The sequence below is a fragment of the Pogona vitticeps genome, chromosome 1, assembly GCF_051106095.1.
Source record: "Pogona vitticeps strain Pit_001003342236 chromosome 1, PviZW2.1, whole genome shotgun sequence".
NCBI lineage: Eukaryota > Metazoa > Chordata > Lepidosauria > Squamata > Agamidae > Pogona > Pogona vitticeps.
Window position 1 is genome coordinate 218,735,615 of NC_135783.1, and position 19,538 is coordinate 218,755,152.

General features: G+C 40.3%; 1 long non-coding RNA gene across 1 annotated transcript; it reads right to left on the bottom strand.

Annotated features, from left to right (window-relative positions):
• Positions 1-6,881: 6,881 nt before the first annotated feature.
• On the bottom strand, positions 6,882-18,563 carry LOC140702741 (uncharacterized). Its single transcript, XR_012081991.2, has 4 exons — positions 18,430-18,563; positions 12,456-12,524; positions 7,589-7,970; positions 6,882-7,041 (listed from the first exon to the last, which is right to left on the bottom strand). It is a non-coding gene; the product is annotated as an uncharacterized LOC140702741 (long non-coding RNA).
• Positions 18,564-19,538: the final 975 nt, after the last annotated feature.

The window sequence follows — 19,538 nt, forward strand, 5'->3', positions numbered from 1 at the left end:
TCTCTCACACACACACACACACACACACACACACACACACACACACACACACACACACACACACACACACACACACACACACACACACACACACACACACACACACACACACACACACACACACACACACACAAGGACCACTTACACATATCATTTTTCTAAATGACCATACAGAGGTACTGGAGAGAAAACATACTATATAACTGCCACTTTATACATCTTGTTTGCTGTGTTGTGTAGCCTGCAAAAATGGGGTGGGGAGAGACAGAGCGGTTTTCCCTTCATAATACTCTCTGTTGGCTGATTCTACATGAGCATTACTTAAATACACCAGACATCTTCCTTCCTTAATACAAAGAGATAGTATACTCAGGATAACAGAATGTTTCACTGAAAACTACAGGACTGCTGTAGTTTTAACCCAAACTCATTCGTCTTGGAAGTACAAAGCATCTTAGGAATTGTTTTGTGAGTTCTTTCTATAATAACTAATTGCTGGGATGGTCAAATGGGCAAGGGGCAAGCATTTATTTTATAAGAAGTTCAGTTCTCCTTTTTATCCTTCTCTCTCTTCTTCTTTTTTTCTATTTTCATTTTTACATGTAGGTGATAAATCTCAACCAAAGAATAGTTTTGGACTGAAGGATATTCTCTCTCTCTCTCTCTCTCTCTCTCTCTCTCTCTCTCTCTCTCTCTCTCTCTCTCTGTGTGTGTGTGTGTGTGTGTGTGTGTGTGTGTGTGTGTGTGTAAGGAAAAACAGATTCCAGTACTTTCCTTATACAAATTAGTGCAATCTGAACTCTCATGCGTCATACATCATATGATATAGAGGTGGAAATTAAATTTTGTGGGGCCATCTTCCTTCTATAGTTGGAATAAAAATCTGACATTGGGTTAGATTTAAATTAATCTTGTATGTGGCTAATGAAGGCTTTTTCATTTTGCTTTGCTTTAGGAAATCTTAGAAATCCTTTAAAAAATCTATTTTAGAAATCCGTTTCCCTGCTGGAGCTTCTCTTCCAGAATTGTTTGTTTGCTTATTAAACCTTAATTAAAAGCTTCTGGCTGGGAGGGTCTAGGACTCAGGAGGCTTGAGTTCAAATCCCCGCTCAGCGATGGAAACTCACTGGAGGAGCGGAACTGGTAAAATTACTCCTTAAATGTATTACTTACCTTGAAAGGCCTGCTAGGGCTGTTAAAAGTCGGTTCCAACCTGATGGCACATAACAACAAAACTGTGTGGGTTCTCTTGCTAATTGATATTTAGACTTGCCATAATAAACTAGAATGGACAAATCTCTCTGTGTTGTTTTCTCCCATCTTGGGATATTTTATCCCCCATTTACCCGCATTTATGAAGACCTTTCTTATAAACGTCTAACGTGGAGAAGCTTGTCAAAAATAAAAAATAAAAAGTTGGGCACCCTAATTCTTTGTTGTTGTTTAGTCATTTAGTCGTGTGTGACTCTTTGTGACCTCATGGACCAGAGCACGCCAGGCCCTCTTGTCTTCCACTGCCTCCCGCAGTTGGGTCAAATTCATGTTGATAGCTTCAGTGACACTGTCCAACCATCTCATCCTCTGTCGTCCCCTTCTCCTCTTGCCTTCACATTTTCCGAACATCAGGGTCTATACCCTAATTCTATACCATAACATAACTGAGGGGACAGCGTTTCCATAGTGTCAGCGTTTCTTAACGCAAATTGCGGTTTTAGCAGAGTGATTCGCAGTCCAGGCAGTCCAGAAATAATTCACACACAGTCCAGCAGCATTTCCTTCAGCAATGTGTATTTACAACAGTATTTATAGCAGTCTGGCAGCATAACATGTGGAAGTGATCTTCAAGCAGGAAGAAGATACAACTGACTGTACAATTCACACTTATATACATATACAGGACCAATCAGATCACACATTGCATCATCCCTGAGTTGCATCATCCATGAGTTACATCAGCACCGCTGAGTCATCCTGACTCAGCTTCAACACACCTGATCATTATGGATTCTCATTAATACACTCCATTCTGCTCAGGCCTGTAATTTTCCTTGACACATAGCCAGATATTTAAGAGGTAAGCACTCAAAGTCAACTGCTGGGTGGACAAATATTTCTGTTTACTTTTTGTATGCTTGCTTTCAAAAGAAAAAAAAACTCATCTTCTTTACATTGTCCTTAAGAAGCAATCACTCAACTTCAGAACATTCTTTTTAAAAAAAAAATTTCACCCATCTCTATCATAAAGATACTTTCTAGTAAGTAAACCTGCTGAAAACTGTAAGTAAACATCCATAAGGTTGCATTGCAAACCATTTTCAGTAGCTGTAAGCAAGATACTTAAGGATGATCATTTTAACAATGAGAACATTCTCCAGGTTCTTCCTCTTAGCCAATACAAAACAGCCCTTTAATTACAGATTCTCTCTCTCTCTCTCTCTCTCTCTAACAGCCCCTCCTTTTCTAGCATCTGGGGGAGCTGTATCTCTCCCCCCCCTTCAATTATCTTCTACCTCTTTCTCTTTAATTGCACCCTTCATCCCATCACACTATAGTTTATTTTATTTTCATTTTTCAGGGCGTATGAGCATTCAGGAAGGCCAGTACAAAAGTCGGGCTGTCAAAAGATGCAGCGTGTCGTCATCACGTGGCTGATGGCTAGGAGCCAGGTCTGTCAACACTTGGCTTTGTACTATCCGGGGGAGAGAATTTGATTCTTCAGCAGTGTCTAATCAGTTTAAAACAAATCTGGAAGATGTTACTAAAAGGCTAGATGAGTTCCAGGCCACAGCAGCCTCGGCATACAAAGGAGTGAGGGATTTAGTTTGAGAAGTAAATTGAAGATGTGGAGACAACACTTGACAGCTTCAACATGATTACAGCTGTGAATAACAAGGAGAGCACTACTGTTCTAGAAAATCAGATTACAGGTACCTGGCAGAAGATGCTTGCAGATACCTTGTCTGTGTGAGAGGCAGGCTTGGTGTCCAGATTTCTAGCCCAGAACATTTGCTGTATGCTTGCTCTTCTGATGTTTTCAGACAACAATCTTTCAAAGCAGACAATAGCAAAGAAAACAATAGTGTAATAAACTTCAAAGGCAATACTAAAGGATGATGCACAGGGGTACAAACAAGTTCCAGCCCTGCTCTCCGGTCTGTCATAATCTCAAATTCCCCATTTTTCTTTTGTAGTGGTTTAACATGCAGGAATGTTAGAGCATGAGAGATTCTTAAAGGAATCCACACTGATTATGCTTTAAGGAAAACATGTGCAGGGTCTTACTTCCGAGTCACCATGGTTTGAGTCAAACTGTGCATTAAAATCAGAGCTTGCTTAACTTTCATAAGATGTCCATTTTCTCACTGGGAGAGAGTTGCTGGTGCTACTACTTCTTACACTATTATGCTCACATAAAGCATGGTGTAAGCTAGATAGTAGAGTGACATTACAAGAAGCAGGAGAAGGTTTAGAAGTTTCTGTTTGTGTACCATATTCCCTGAACATCCTGATCCCACCTGATTTTGGAAGCTACACAAGATCAGGTCTTGGAGTTCTGGGAGTTTTGTTGTCACATTATGTTACATCATGTTACCATATGTTACATTATGTGTTCTTGTTATTGCTTCTGACTCACATGGGTAACCCCATGAAAGAGGGATCTCCAAAATATCCTATCATTACCAGCTCAGCTCAATTCTTGCCAACTCAAGGATGTGGCTTTCTTTATTGAGTCAATCTGTCTTCCTCTTTTCTTTCTGCCTTCAAATTTTCTTACCATTATTGTCTTTTCCAGCAAGTCTTCTTGTCATGAGCCCTGGTGTCTTTTGATCTCCAGGTAGATGTAGGAAACAATTCTGTCTGAAACTCTGGGAAGCTGCTGACAGGGATCAGCAGGTAAAACTAAGAAAGAATTCTGCTTTACCCCACTGGAGAGCTGCTGCTGGTAAAAGTTGACTATACTGGGCTAGGAAGGTCAAGGGTATAGCTGAGTATAAAGACACTTTCTGTGTTCCTCATTTTGATAAATGAAGGCCCATATGACTCCTCAACAAGGGAGAGAATGGAGTTTGATTGAAATTCTTCAAAGAACTAGCTATAGCTCTGTCAATCCAAGGGGTCTAGCAATACTCTCTAGAAGAGAAAGACAACCTTCTGTGTTGGTTTTGCTAAAACTAATTCAGAATAAACTTTTCTTCTGAGACTGGGACATATTCTGAGATAATGCAAATTAAACCAGATCACACTTCCATGCTGCACTGGAAGAAGTGATGGTCATGTCTTCCTTCCTGCTCCCATTGCTACAAAATCACATCTACAGAAGAACCACACAACTTTGATATCAACAGTGAAGAAACTGAAATTGTTAAAAGTTTTCTATACCTTGGTTCAATCATCCATCCAAATGGCAAGTGCAACTAACACACATGAAGAAGACTGAGACTTGAAAAACCACTATGAAGGAATTAGAAAAGATCCACAAGTTCGAGGATCCATCTTTGAAGACTAAGGCCAAGATCATCTACACTATTGTATTTCCCATTTCCATGTACAGATGTCATGAGAACGAAAGCTGACAGGATAAAAATGGACTCATCTGCAATGTTCTGCTGCAGGAGAGCTTTACAGTTACCGTGGGAAGACAAATAAATGGGTTCTAGTTCGAATCAAGCCTGATATCTCACTAGAATCTAAAATGACATTGGAGACTATTGGAACTGTCTCCATGTCTAGCATGGAGAAGGCTCATTGGAAACTACAATAACACAATAAAAAGAGAAGGCAGAAGAAAAAGAAAGATGACCTAACATGAAATGAATTGACTCAGTAAAGGAATCACTGCCTTTAGTTTGCAAGGCTTGAGCCGAGCTGCTAGTGATATGACCTTTTAAAAGTCATTTATTCATAGGTTGCCCATAAGTCTGACACAACTTGACACATAACAACAATTTGCATAAATATTCCAGAAGTGCAATATCAGAAGTAGAGACTAGAGAGAATGAGACACTACTTTCCTGTGTATTTGTGACTTCTTGCTAAGGACAATATGGCATGTTTATAGTGTACAATGAATTAGATGTGCTATCAGAGCATCAAGAATAATGCTAGCAACCTGGCAGCCAAAAAAAACAATGAGCAATGCAAGTTACTTTTAAAAATGTAAAGTTCCAAGCTCTGGTTTTAATACCTGCCACATTCTCTCCCCTTTTTGGATGAACTATTTCTCCTGTGTCCCTTTCAGGCACCTCTGGAAGTCTTCAGCATCACTTCCTTGTAGCGTTCAGCCGGAAACTCCTCAAGCAGCTAAATCGTATATACTTAGGTGATCAGCTACATAGCCAAAAATGATAAGAAGCAGGAAATGTTAGCATTCTTTGGAGAATCTCAAGGGGAGGGGAAAAATACTTCGGGGGAAATCCTATGGTAGGCAAAGGTGTGCTATGCATGTTCCATTGTCTTCTCCAAAAGAGGAGACAATGGGAGAATAGGGTAGGGGGACAAGTGAATGGAATCCAGTAACCTGGAATAGAAGATGCCCTGTTGGAATGAACCCTGATTAGGACACATGGCCCACTCCACACTGCAACATTCTTTTGCAGGTCCCAGTTCTAATAAATATTTTCAAGCATATGTGCAATGCCAACCTCAGTTAACCTCAACATGAAATGAAAGTAGTGTGGTTTTAGCATGGTCCTGCCCCAAACCTTCCTGTGTTGCTTCCAGGTGAGGTAATAAAAAATTCAAATCCTGCCCCACCCCCACCTTAAGATTTCTCATAATATCAACAAGGCTCAGAAAAGTTACCTTTTCTACTACAACTTCCACAATCCCTTAGCCAGCACAGTCAAATGCATTGTGAGAGTTACAGTACCAAGATGAAGTAATAATCAATACATTAAATAACAGTGCACTCATGTGCATGTCTACTCAGAAATAAGTACTTTTGTCTTTGGCTGGGCTTACCTCCTTGCGGTGTGTCTTTAGGACTGCCATGTGTATGTTGCAGTGGCCCAAGCCTGTCTTAATTACTGAAATGTGTTCCTTAAGGGGCCCATTTAAACATACTGTTTTTAAAGGCCATTGTTTGTAGGGCTGAGGATGGTTTGATTCAAGGTTTTCAGAGGAAGAAAGATATGTTCTCCATTCTGCCCACCCAATTTCTTCTTCATTACAACATCTTAGGGAGTCTGGCAGCCTCATCTTCTGACAGACGCTGTTTTCAAATCTGGTGCATTCAGGGAGTTGCAGTACCTGATAAGAAAGGTGTGAAGAACATTCTGGCAGCAACTGTGACTCAAGGAAGCCATATTGTGTGTGCCAAGATTTTTAGTGAGCTTGCTGGGCCTAGAAGAAAATGCCAGATCCTGTGACATTCTCTACTAGATGTAGTAGGGCACCATTGAAGGCACATGAATCTCTGTTTGAAGTGCTATTAAAGGTTCAAATTTTGATCCAAGTGGACATATGTCAAAAATTGCCATGGCTGGCACTAAATATCAATGGTGCTGGCACCAACGGAATGGGAACATGAGGTAGATGGGCATTTGTGAAAGCTTGCAGAACTCCATTCTGTCTGCTTCAGCTGTAGCAGGCTGAGCACAGAGAGAGAAAAAATAAGATTTAAATGCACAAGCATTCCCATGGGATTCACAAAAGCTAATATGCCCCACTGTCCACATTTTCACTTCCCAAAGAGTTATTAAAAGTAACTAAACAACTTCTTCTTTTTTTGGGGGGGGTGGGATCTCTAAATTGTGGCTGTGATCTAAAAGGATGAATATTTGTGCAATGATTAAAAAAACAACAGAGAGATCTTTGCATTAGTCACTATTGTCTCATCCATAACCAGAGAAGCTAGCAAATCTTCAATTTCAAATTAGCCTTTTCTTTCTTTCTTTCTTTCTTTCTTTCTTTCTTTCTTTCTTTCTTTCTTTCTTTCTTTCTTTCTTTCTTTCTTTCTTTCTTTCTTTCTTTCTTTCTTTCACTCCCAGGTGATTCTTACTCTTTTCTGTCATGCCACATTTATTGATGTATATCTCAAATCTGGAGAAGAAATCATGAAGCAATCATCAGGACCCCCTGTCAAAGGGTATATAATTAGTTTTGTATCTGGGTCAAATCACACACCTCAACAATCTTTTTTATATGCCTTGAGTGCCCTTTTTCATACAAAAACTGGGTATGACTAAAAGTAAACAATAGAAATAAAACAAATAGAACAGAAGCTGCTGGCTCAGCAAAATTGTGCAGGAAATAATCCCGCACTTTCACCCTAGAAAACAGAACTGATTGTCTGTGGGTTTTGTGGTGTGTGTGTGTGTGTGTGTGTGTGTGTGTGTGTGTGTGTGTGTGTGTGTGTGTGTGTGTGTGTGTTTGCAAGAAAATTATCTGCATTACCCTACTGAAAAAAAAGAGACAGGTTAAGGTTAAAAGACAATCTGCATGTTTATTAATAAAATAATTAAATAAATGAACACTCCAGCCCATGTTTCAATATCTTCCTTGAAACAAACTGAATTATTCATGCATAGAATTGTACAGCATTGCAACACCTGTTTTCAATCATGCATAATGTAAAATCACTCATTACCTCACAAGAGCCTCTACATCTCCAGCAATCAAATGGCATTGAAACAGCAAAACAGGTGCCTGGCAGGTGGATCCAAACAGATGTTTGGAGTTTATATGTCTTTTCTTGTACAGGTGTGATGTTCTTGTTTTCAGCAACATAATTGCCATTTAAGTAGGTGATGCTTAATTCTTACACGCTTTAATATTTATTTGTGCTTCTTTGATTCCTTTTTTCTTTCCACTTTGCCAACCGAGTAAACTGGAAGCTGCTTCAGTGATGTGTAAAAGCTGCTGGCAGGGTGAAGCCAACTTGAGAATGCATGGCTTCTTCCTTATGTTTTTGATGTACAAAATCAGCCGCATATCACTTTTCTTCTTTTTGAAATTCCAGCTCCTGGCTTCTGTGTAAAAGGACAGAATGAAGGTGTGAAAGCAAATGGGAATGGGAAAGCATATTAGTTGCAATTTCTAATTAGAGTTCCATCGGAAAGCTTATGGAATGGTTTCCAGGAAGCCGCATCCATGTAGAATGGCACACGGATTAGTCTTTCCGGGGGGGGGGGATATATGGCAAATTTATTTACAGATAGATAGATAGATAGATAGATAGATAGATAGATAGATAGATAGATAGATAGATAGATAGATAGATAGATAGATAGATAGATAGATAGATAGATAGATAGATAGATAATCGACAGTCCCTTTCTTACTTTGCTATTATATGCCAATTTATAATTAATAGCTATATCCCACACTTCTTCACACCATTCATTCAGTTAAAGAGTGCAGATATTGGGATCCTCCTACCCCAATACCCTGTACAGAGGCAGAATTTGTCACACAATACAGCAGTATTAACAGGGACATTTTGCAAAAGAATGAGCAAAAGTGAGTGGGTATTTACACAAGTTGGCACAGAATACCAAAGCAAAGGCTAAAAAACACCTTGATAGACTCACTGGTCTTTGTGCAGTCAGTGCCTAGTACATTAACCATGAAATCATTTACCCACTTGGTTGCAAGGGGTTGACCAGAAGGCAGCTAAGAACCATCATCGGAGCCAGCTCACCACTTATGTGCTCCAAAAAGTTACTAGGAGTGCCATTGGGAAGGAAATGGTATCAGGCCTTACAGGGCTTGAATAAGGAGTACTGTGGATAAGCCACTGGCTCCGTGATTCCTTGACCGCTCGGCCATGCGATTGGTAGAGAGAGAATTAGACATGGAAATGTGATCTTCGTCATCTAAGAAATCAGGTAATGGTGAAGAACCAATCTAGTGCTATTAAGGAAAATAAATATTTGAAGACTGATTGAGTTCCATTACTGCAGATGACTCAGTGTGGGATAGGTCACCTGGTGTTTCCCTTGTGCTTTCAACCAACCATGCAGCTCTCTTCCTCCCTCCCTCCCTTATGCTAGTGGCTCACTACCATCTTTCCTATCCCCTCCCTGCAACCCAGTTGTGTCTGAAGGTCACACCCACATTGTCTTGTACAATTAGTTTCTTTACTGATATAATGAAAGTTGCCAGAATGGCACCTGTGGCTCTCTGGCAAAGTATTTGCTTTGCATGCAGAAGGTCCAGGTTCAGTTCCCAGCATCTCTGTTTTGGGCAAAGAGAGAAACCTGCCTGAACCCTTGGAAAGCTGCTGGCAGTCAATATCAATACTATCAGGCTTAATAGACCATCCATTAGACATCCTAACCAGCAGCTTTCTCTCTTCCTGCTGTTTTGGCTTCCTAAGACACAATCAGGTGGACATTTCAACATGAAGAGAAAGTCAACTATGTTTGGAATTGAACCATAATCCTTTTTTAAACAGAAGAAATCTTCTGTTCCAAGTAAATGTGGTTTGAACGGAACCTATGTATCTTCCTGGAATAGCAATTATTATTATTATAAGCTTCTTTCCTGGCGACACGTTTGCAAAATGCTGTAAACAAAACACCTTAACAGGGTCTTGTCCTCATCTCCCTTTTCTATTAGCATGGCTGTAGGGTACTCGCTGAAGATTTACTTAGGTGACAATGAGCAGAGCAAAATGTGTCCCTTCCAATAGAAATAAACGCTGGCTGACAAATGTCAGAGGTTTAGAAATACTGATGTGCATGAAAGCACAAAATCTCCTATTAGATGTCACCGTGTTTACAGGAATGCATCGTTCAAATATTATTCTCTCTCTCTCGACCTCTTTCTTTCTCTAATGCACACACCATTTTTGTTGTTGTTGCATCTGAAAGCCAAAGTCACGCACTTTTCCCTGCCCTTGATACTCCTGTCACCCTTCGTGCACCTAGCCTTGCCTGCCTGTCAGTGACAGTATCTACTTGATGAGCAGGCTAAGGCCAGTCCCAGGCAGCTCCCCTTTCAGCCTGACAGCTGCATATCCCAGGTGGTCTGACATTTGAGATCCAGGCTGTGGATAAGATTGAAGGTGTTTTAGGGGAGAAGAAGGCTGTGAATAACACCAAGCCCTCAACCAGATGGAATCATTCACAAGACAACCTGAGATACTCTATTACTGTCCATATGTCTTCTAGGTCTCTAAAGGCCATGCTCTATTGATTTATTAGAATTCCTGCTACTCCCCCCCCTCCCGCCAGCAATGGTCCTTCTTCAAACAAACGATACTGGTTGGTTATCAGGGCAATGCCCTGTTACAAGAATGCCAGTCAAGGTAAAGGACGCATTTATACAAACACATTACTAACATTTAATGTATCAACTACTAATAAATCCACTCAGCTTTATGCTACTGGCCCTGCATTTGTTTTTAGCAAAAAGTATTTAGGAGCTGGGACTATAGATTTCTCTCCTTTTTTCCTTATAAAAAGAAGACAGGCTTCTGTGCTGTTTTTTTATTTTAAACAAAATGAAGGGCAATGCTTTTTGTACACACGTCCTGTGAAAAATAAATGCCACAATACCTGTTAACGATTAAAACAGGTGCTGCAGAAATAATCGTATTTCTGCCTCTACAAATTGCTGCTTCTCTCTCTCTCTGAACAGAGAAGCTCAGAAGAAGCATTTATATTATTGTTTGGGTGCTTGAAACAGTTGTTATGAGTGTGCCTTATTTATAGACAGTTCTTAGAGGCACAATAGTAATATAGCAAAATATCAGTTCTTTCATCATGCGGGTGAATTTAATGAACCTGAAGGTGTGTGTTATTTTAGCACTTACTGCAGCTCCTGTGAAAACCCAGTGGTGCTAAAATCTGTAAACCTGTCATTGCTTAAGTAATAACCTTGTTAAAAGCATCTTCATTTAACTTATTTTGGCATTTGCAGAAGGCAGGTTTTATTTTATCTGTGAAGGGAATAGGTGCTTCCAAGCAAGCCACTTATTGTAAATATACTTAATTCTACTTCATGATTTTATTCCTGGGTTTATTGCTTCACTTGTAGCACAATTCAGTGTATGTTTACTCAGAGGTAAGCCCCATTGTATTCAATGGAGCTTAAATGTTATTAAGTACATCCAAGAGTGCAGCGTTAATATGAATTAAGCATTGTCTGGAACGCAGTTTATATTTTATGTGAAAACATTTCAAAAATATTAAGAATTTATTTTTTATCTATATTCATAACACTGCAACTGGATTCATACAGAACATGCACTTTTAATTATAAGGATCTTTTCATCAGGCTTCAGCTTCTGATTCCTCAGCTATACAAGTCAAAAGTGCTTTATGTCTGATATTGCACCAGGGAATTCAAACTTCGTCCCTTGATACCTCAGGGACTTTAGCAGGATGTGGAGTATAGCCAAACTTTCTGTGACCATGTGTGTTTGGACTTTCAGTCTTATACAAATAAAATGAAATGGACTTTTGGCAGTAAATGTTGCAAAATTACCTTGACATGACATTGCAAATTCTATAGCACTGTTTTTAAAAGATTTCATTGCCCTATTCAGAACCAAAAATATGAGTACCGATTGCTCAATCACAAGGCAACAAATTAAAAAGAACTATGTTGTACTGTATTATCAGGGACAAGCACTACATCAATGGATAGTTATCTGAAGTTACTGTTCCACATGTCAAAGATGAGGATCCAACTTTACGCTCTTCCATGTGTGTGTTTCATATGTGTGTTTTCAGGAGGGAGAAATGCTTTATCAATAATATTTCATTTGAAAATATTTTAAAGAAAGACTTGGAAGAGTTCTATCTTCAAGATTTTGGACTTTCCTGATTCAGTAAGGCTGCCACTCACAGCTACTAAAGATTTTGTCCATTTCATCGCTCTACTCATATGTTCACAAAAAGAGTTAAAATCAACAAATGAGGTAGTGTGCAAACTGTATCCCCTCCCGCATTGCTCTCCACATGTAGAGAGACAGTCTGGAAAGGAGAGCCTTCTCTACATGTGGAGACTTTCCAGGCAATTGGGGATGCTGAAAAATCAGATACTTTTCAATCACATGGAGATGTTACATTGAAAATTGTGCTGTTTATATAGTGCCCCATAGTGCTTAAAGCACTCTCTGGACGGTTTACAATTTAATTATGCAGGTTATTGTGCACTCCCTCCCTTGCCCCAGCAAACTGGGTACTCATTTTACTGACCTTGGAAGGATGGAAGGCTAAGTGAACCTTGAGCCAGATTGAACCCTGGGTTGTAAGCACAGTTTTGTCTGTAGAACAGCAGGTTAACTATTGTGTCATGAGAACAAGAAGATTGTTGTCTTCACACTGAGAGTAGTGATGGAGGAGATGGTGGTGGGTCATTAACATGTGTACTACAGATGTTTGATTTAGGCCTGTTGAAATCCACATATTTCACTGGAGAGCTGTGATCAGGCACTTACAGAGAAACAGAACATAGGATGCTGCACTTAATCAGAGTTACCAAACAATATTCTTCAAACTCACTGGGTCCTGCTTTGCATAACTTCCACTGCTGCCACAAAACCCAGAGGGGAAGTCTTAAGAGGACTCTGGCTGGAAAGAAGAACAAGAGCTCCAGTTAGAGGTTGCGGCTATCAATCATAAAACTACATGCCTTGTACATCATCCCTGCCCAATTTGCTTTTCTGAGCAGTTTGCCTCCATGGCATTTTTTTTGAATAAAATGAGCAAAACTGGATTTAGTAATTTTCACAGAAAAATACTTTCCAAAACTCTAAAGCTAGGTCGAAGCTCCAGAGCAGGGAAGCTTTGATTCAGAGGAATTCAGAGAAGTCACCTCACTTTGGAGAGGAAGTTCAGATTTCTCCGAAGCGGGCTGCTTCAGAATTGTTTTTGAAGCAGACAAATGGCTCTATTACCTGTACTAGCAATCATGGTAAAACTGGTTGCTTCTCAGTAGCTGCTCTCAGGCTTTGGAATGCACTGCCCCGAGAAGCCCGCTTGGCCCCCTCTCTCTTGTCCTTCCACCATCAGACAAAGGCCTTCCTTTTCAGGCAGGCTTTAATGCAATAAGGGTCTCAGGAATGCTACATTTATTAAACATAGAGATTTTTTTATAAATGTTATTAAGTATTATATCTTGGTTTTAATATTGATATATTGTTTGTTTTAATATAGTTTCTATAGTTCTTGCCCCATCCACTCTTGTCCCAGATGCTAGGCCAAAGCTCTGCACTACCTGCAGCAGGAAAAGCAGCAGCACAACCTCTCCCCGCACCGCCATCACCACCTCCCAATCTCTGTTGTGCTCTGAGAATGAGTCAAACAACTGGCAGGGAGGGTTGCCAGGTCTCAAGAACTCAATGGTCGATCTCAGAGATGGAGGAACCTGACCGAGAAGAATGTTTGATTTGTGTGTAAGAGGTGACCTGAAAGCCTGGACACCCATCTTCCCTCCTTCCCAGCTGTCTCTATCATTAGAATGAGTTAAAACTGAGTGGCCATGGCTTGCCAAATGCCACATGATGTGATCATGGCTAGGGTTGCCAGATCTCAGAGTGCCTGACGAAGTCTCGGAGAATTGCTGTGCTTCCTTGGGTCTCTGGGCAGGGAGACAACACTCAGGCCAAGCAATCCTGGAGGAGAAAGGTCTAATTTATGTGTATGTGAGGTGGATCTAAATTATGGTCACCCATTTCTATCCATCCCCAGCTAGTACCAGTATTCACAGGCTCAGCGTGTGTGGAAGTGTCTGTATGTGTTCTATGCTTGCTGGGTATAAGTCTTAATCATCATCATCATCATCATCATCATCATCATCATCATCATCTTCTTCTTCTTAGAACTGTAGAGCTGGAAGGGACCCTATGGAACATCAGGTCCAGCCCATGTAAAGGAGGCCCACTGGGGAATCAAACTCCAGCCTTAGGCTCAGCAGCCAGAATATGCAGGTGGACAAGTTTTGTGCAACAGGAAAATGAACGGTGCAGTAAGAAACATGTTTTTGTGTAATTTATGGAATATAATAAGAAAGAAGGCTATTCTTAAAACAGATAGATGATGAAAAGATCTATAAATATAATATTGCAATGACTACTGTTATCTTTTAATCTCCATAAACTTATATTAATAGTAATTACTAGAACCAAGCACTTGACTAGTCAAAAATGTCCAATCACATTTCAAAATAGTTGTATCATTACAACCTGGGATTGGGAGAGATAATCAGCGTTGGTTGCCACCCTCTGAGAAATTGCCCTTAAACTGAATAGCTGAGAGTACCTATGCTCTCATCTATCTATTCATCCATAAAAGCATGGATGTCCCTTGTGGCACCAGTGAGTGGTGGCATATCCTTGTAGAGGTATTTGTTTTCTGATGCATGGGTGGGTCTTATAGACTCCAATGTGACATCTGTGCTCATGAGATATTTAGTACCGGCACCATGAGGGTTAGCTGCCAGAATATGTGCCATGAGAATTGTCACACTTCTGTGTTCCTTGGATGGGGCAAGAGAATGAAACAAGAAAACTGGACAATGACATCTTGCAATCTTTATCAATGTGATAAAGTATCCCACTGTATTTTGGTGAACATTTTGCCAGGTTGAAATCTGTACCTAGCAACTAGTGAGCTGCTTGCAGGAATCCCACAAGATGCCAAGTGATAAATTTGTCACTTGGCATCTTAGCCTGAACATCAAAGCACTGGTTCAAGAACTCAGCAAGTGCATCAATGGCTTCATTATAGCACCAATATCAATCCCATCAGACATACCAGCAGTGTTCTTTGCAACTTTTCATACACATTGTTACCAATTGGATGAAATGGTGGCTTGGTGTGTGTGCTTACACCCCTGAAAATCACAGTGGGTGAACCAAAACATGACAGTGCTTAAGTTTTGCAACAGGATTTCATCCACTGAATTTCTTACAGCATCACTGTTCCATCTGACTTGGTAGCATTTCATTTCTGAAAACCTTGACAGACCCACTAAGTACTGTTTTTTCATTGGCTTCGGCAACATCCTGAAGTCCTCTGGATCAAAGTCTTGATGAGTAAGTATGGGCTGCTAGAAGTTGCGCCCAGCTTCCCAAACTGACCTTTATGGATCTCCGGGCAAGATGTGACCAATGGACTCCACAGTCTACAGCACATCTGTAGGATTAGAGACTCTTGAGCATCACTACTCATTTTGGATTCTGTAGTATTTTAGGGAAATGGATGTTACTTTACTCACATCTACTCTTGCAGGAAATGAGTACTCAGAGTCCATTTCTTTGGATCTCTTTAAATATGAAGGAGGTCACCAACTTTGTGAGTTTTTCATTGATCTTACATGTTGTTTTTCCCATAAAAGAAATCCATGATGTCTTGACAGATGTCAAGATTGATAGATTGAGTGCTTTAGTGCTTTCACTGCGATGGGATTGTTTCAAATGCCTCTGAATTGTCTCATTATTGTAAACAGTTCCACGTCCTTTGAAATGTGGAGCACCTGAGAAGTCTCTGAAATCAATTTTACTGTATCGAGGAACCTGAAACATGCTCCACACCTTACAGGGTGCTGGCCATTCTGGTGAAAATATTCAAAGATGTCTAATTTGGAAACTGGTTTCATAACACTACACCAGCTATAGCTGACTTAGACATGCTGTAGTGCTTTTAGCATCTTGCAACAGTAGAATTAGTTTCCCAGTTTCTTCCTGATAGTTGACAGATGGAAGAGAATATGAGAGCATTCCTTGTGCATGCAGGAGGAACCATCTTTGCATCAACAATCACCAGAGGTTCTTCAGGAGCTGCAGATGAGAGCTTTGTTGTAAATGGTGGGCCAGCAAGTGATACATGTGGTGTATGAACTAGCGAAAGTGCTGTGTGTGGTGATGCATTTTCAGATGGTGCAAGCCAGAATCCCAGGGAGCTTGGTCTTACACTTGGTATCTCCCCGCCCCCCCCCCATTCTGGTATGCAATTATACAACAGCTGATGTCAAAATGAGATTTTAGGTAGGAAGGGTAGTATAAAAGGGATTAAGAACTCATTGGCTCACCAATTAGGCCAAAAGAAAGCAGAATAACTTTAGTTTCCCCTCACTTCTGTCCAAATGTTTCCTTACAGGCAGCCACAAAGCTACCTGAAAGATTCTTTTGAAAGGCAAAGTTGTTTAATGAAGAGACTAGGTTCCATTCTAGCAAGCTGTGGTCTAATTATTGCCTCCAGCACCAACATTTCAATGTTCTGCCTTCTCAGCCTTTGAGAAGAATATACTTTGGGTGTCCCAGTATGTTCTGACCTTGCTCTTTAGCTCAGTGCAGAACAGGCCCACTGCTATATTTCTAACTCTGCCTCCAACTCTTACTCTGCCATCTGTATCTCAAGTACAACAGCATGGAAAATACAGGCTACAGATCTCCATTGTATTAGGCTACAATTCCCAGGCTCCTTGGGGGTTGGTGTTGCATCTGTTTGTCAGTATCAGTTCTATTCCACTCCTTTGGAACTGGGCATCCCTGAAGGAAACTCTTATCAGATGTCTGCAGTTCAACATCTCTTAAGACTGACTACACCTCAACCCAGCCCTGTCCAGCAGACTTAAGGCAGGCCTTACAAACTGAGCTTGGTCATGGAGAAAATTGAGAAGCAAACAACAGTGAGTCTATAGATCTGAATGCATTTTGAGAAATTTCAACAAATTCAGTTGTCTGGATTCCCTTGTTTTCTAATTCAGAGTCCACTTCCCTTATGATAAGTGCCTTGCTTCTAAAATGATCCCCACCAGTTCCTGGGGGGGGGGGGGTTTCACTTCCAAACATTATCTCATGTAAAAAGAACATTAGATCTTTTCGCTTTAAAGCAATATGTGTTTTCTTTGGTGCACCTTGAATCACAAGATTTAGAAGGGGTCTTAAAGATCATCTTGACCCATCCACTGCAACTCTGGCAGTCCACAGCTACAACATCCCTGATGGGGTGCTATCCAACCTCTGCTGAACTGTCACAGCCGATGTGTGTGTAAAATGCCAACTCTAGACAGCCATCTTGTGAGTAACAATACCCATTAACAGCTTTGAGATTTGTTATCTTTAGTATTTCATACAGAACTCAATTAGAAGCAAGAGGAGTTGGTTCTCAGCTCCTCGGTTATACAGTAAGTCTCTGTCCTTGACTATACACTGTGAAAAGAAGATACTTTTTTGCTTTATTTCTCATATTTCCTTATCCTTCCCTCGTTACTGTCAGTCTCTTAATTTCTTCACTCATTCAAATTTCCCTTTCTCTCACCCTGTCTTTTGTCTTTTGTTTGGATTTTTTTCCTTACAGTAATAAAAATATGAGAACATGCTCCCAGGATTGGAGATATTGTGCTAGGACCAGATCAGAGGACATTTCTCCCCAACCCAGCACTAGACAACATTTTGCATGGTTGGGGTTAAAAGGCTTTCTTGCAGTAAGAGATATATGGGTATGCTACATCGGAATCTACACATGCTACTGACCCCCCCCCCACCTGTGCTATCACCAGAGAAGCCTCAATTTCCCCCCACTTCTGGGGCTGGGCCTACAGCACGGCTGCATCCTGGAGAGCCACACAAAATAACTTGGTGCTGGATCAGGGTGAAGCATTTCCTCAGGACCAGCCCTTGCCTTCTGTGCAGTAGGGAAAAAAAACTAGTAGAAACCCTGGTGCCTGGGCAATATTAGTGCCCCACAAAGCCAGTAAAAATGGAGGAGACAGGGAGACAATTGATGGGTACGTGGATTTTGGCACATGCCACTTAGAGCAAAGCAGGTAGAGGAATGCAATTTGCATGCACCTTTTTCTTACACAGCAACAGCGGTGCACAGCCTAGGGAAAAACTCCACATGGGCTGGAAGTGAGTCTTCTACAAACCTCAACAGCAGTACCTAGTTAACACTGTTTTATATGGATGATGTATTACCTGTTTAGCTGAGTTTTATACCGATTCTAGGGGCATTTTTCCAGATTCTCCATTTCTGTTTACACAGAGAAGTTGACCCAGAACTGGTTTTGGCTTCCTCGCAAGGCTTTTATGCCCTACATCTCTGACATCACAGAGACCAAAGACTGACATGCAACTGACATGGCAGTTATAGCCAAAACAGCTGGCCTGCTTTGGAGAGTTGTGTGCTGGTCATTTCTTTTATGCAGCTGTGTTGGGGCCGGTGAAGCTCTACACCGTCATGTGATGTGTACAGATTGTGTGGACCAAGACATGGAGACCATTCACTGACCCTTATGATCTGCTGCCTGAGGCTGGCACATCACTTGCCTAGTAGAACATCCAGTCCTACCCTTGAATACTATTCAAGGTCCACTATAGATGATGTTTACATAACTGAAAACATGTACTTTAGCTGCATTTAAATTGTAAAAGTCACATATAGTTGCCTCTTAAGTAACCCAGGCTGACACTTAGGCAAGAATCCTGTTGGTGTCACGTAGCATAAAACAGAAATTGAGTAAGCAGCTTACAGATTCTTGTTGGTTATCCATTGCAGAAATGCCTTGACTTGTTAACAATCCTCTCTCTCTTTTGCAGCAAAGTCCTTGATATATATCCTTAGAAGTAAGTCCAAGTAAATGTAAATGGATGGACTCATTCTCTGAAAAACATTGTTAGGAAATGTGCTTTAATCTGTTTTTCTTTCCTTTTCTTTTCTTGGTTAACAAAAACATTCACATTCTCCCTCCCCTGACAGCAAAACCATGCATTAAAGTAAACTTTTTTCCTTCTAGAGATCAAAGTAATAATCTTAAAGGCCAATCGAATGTTTTTTTTTAAAGAAGACTCGTTAATTATTTGGAAGATTAGGACACTGAAGTCATATTGTTTGGTCACTTAGTGCAGCTTTTAAGCAAAAGAAAGTCTAATCATATCTTTCAGCAGCATTGACTACAAAGATACACTAATGTTAGAACAATTTAATGAAATTCACATTTATTGCAAGGGATTTTTAATTAAATCTAGTGGTTGTTGGTATCCATAAAGCCTTAAGAATAAACACCTGCAGTGTTTTATTATGTAAAAAGGTGGTTTAATTGCTTCATATTTATCACTGACAAATCAAGCTCTATTCAGAAGATAATAATGACATGGTAATTGGATCAGTAATTGGTTCAGGATGCTTCAATATTGTACTAATAATCATAAATACTTCTGCCTCCTGCTTTGGTACAGAGCTGACTCTACATTATAGATTGCAATAAATATTAGTGTACTGGATCCGATATCAATTAAACACTGTCACTTTGACCACATTAATAACTAACAGGTAGAATCAAAGAATGTACTCTCCGAAAATATCTGTATGTAATACATTGAACCCGTCTTTCCCTCCTGTGGTTCCTATTATGTTCCTTATTTTTTTAGCAGGATGCCCATGAAATTGTGAGTTTCAAATCTGCAGTATGCCCCAATTTGCCATTCAAAGGTAACAATCAAATGTAGAAATAACAGAGCAGAGAGAGCAGGAACTAGTCATCTGTTTGTTTTCACACACCTTTCTCCTTAAAAGGGACCCAAGACAGCTGAAAGCAATTAAACACAGTGTCTATGTTAATAGCAATGAGTACACAATACT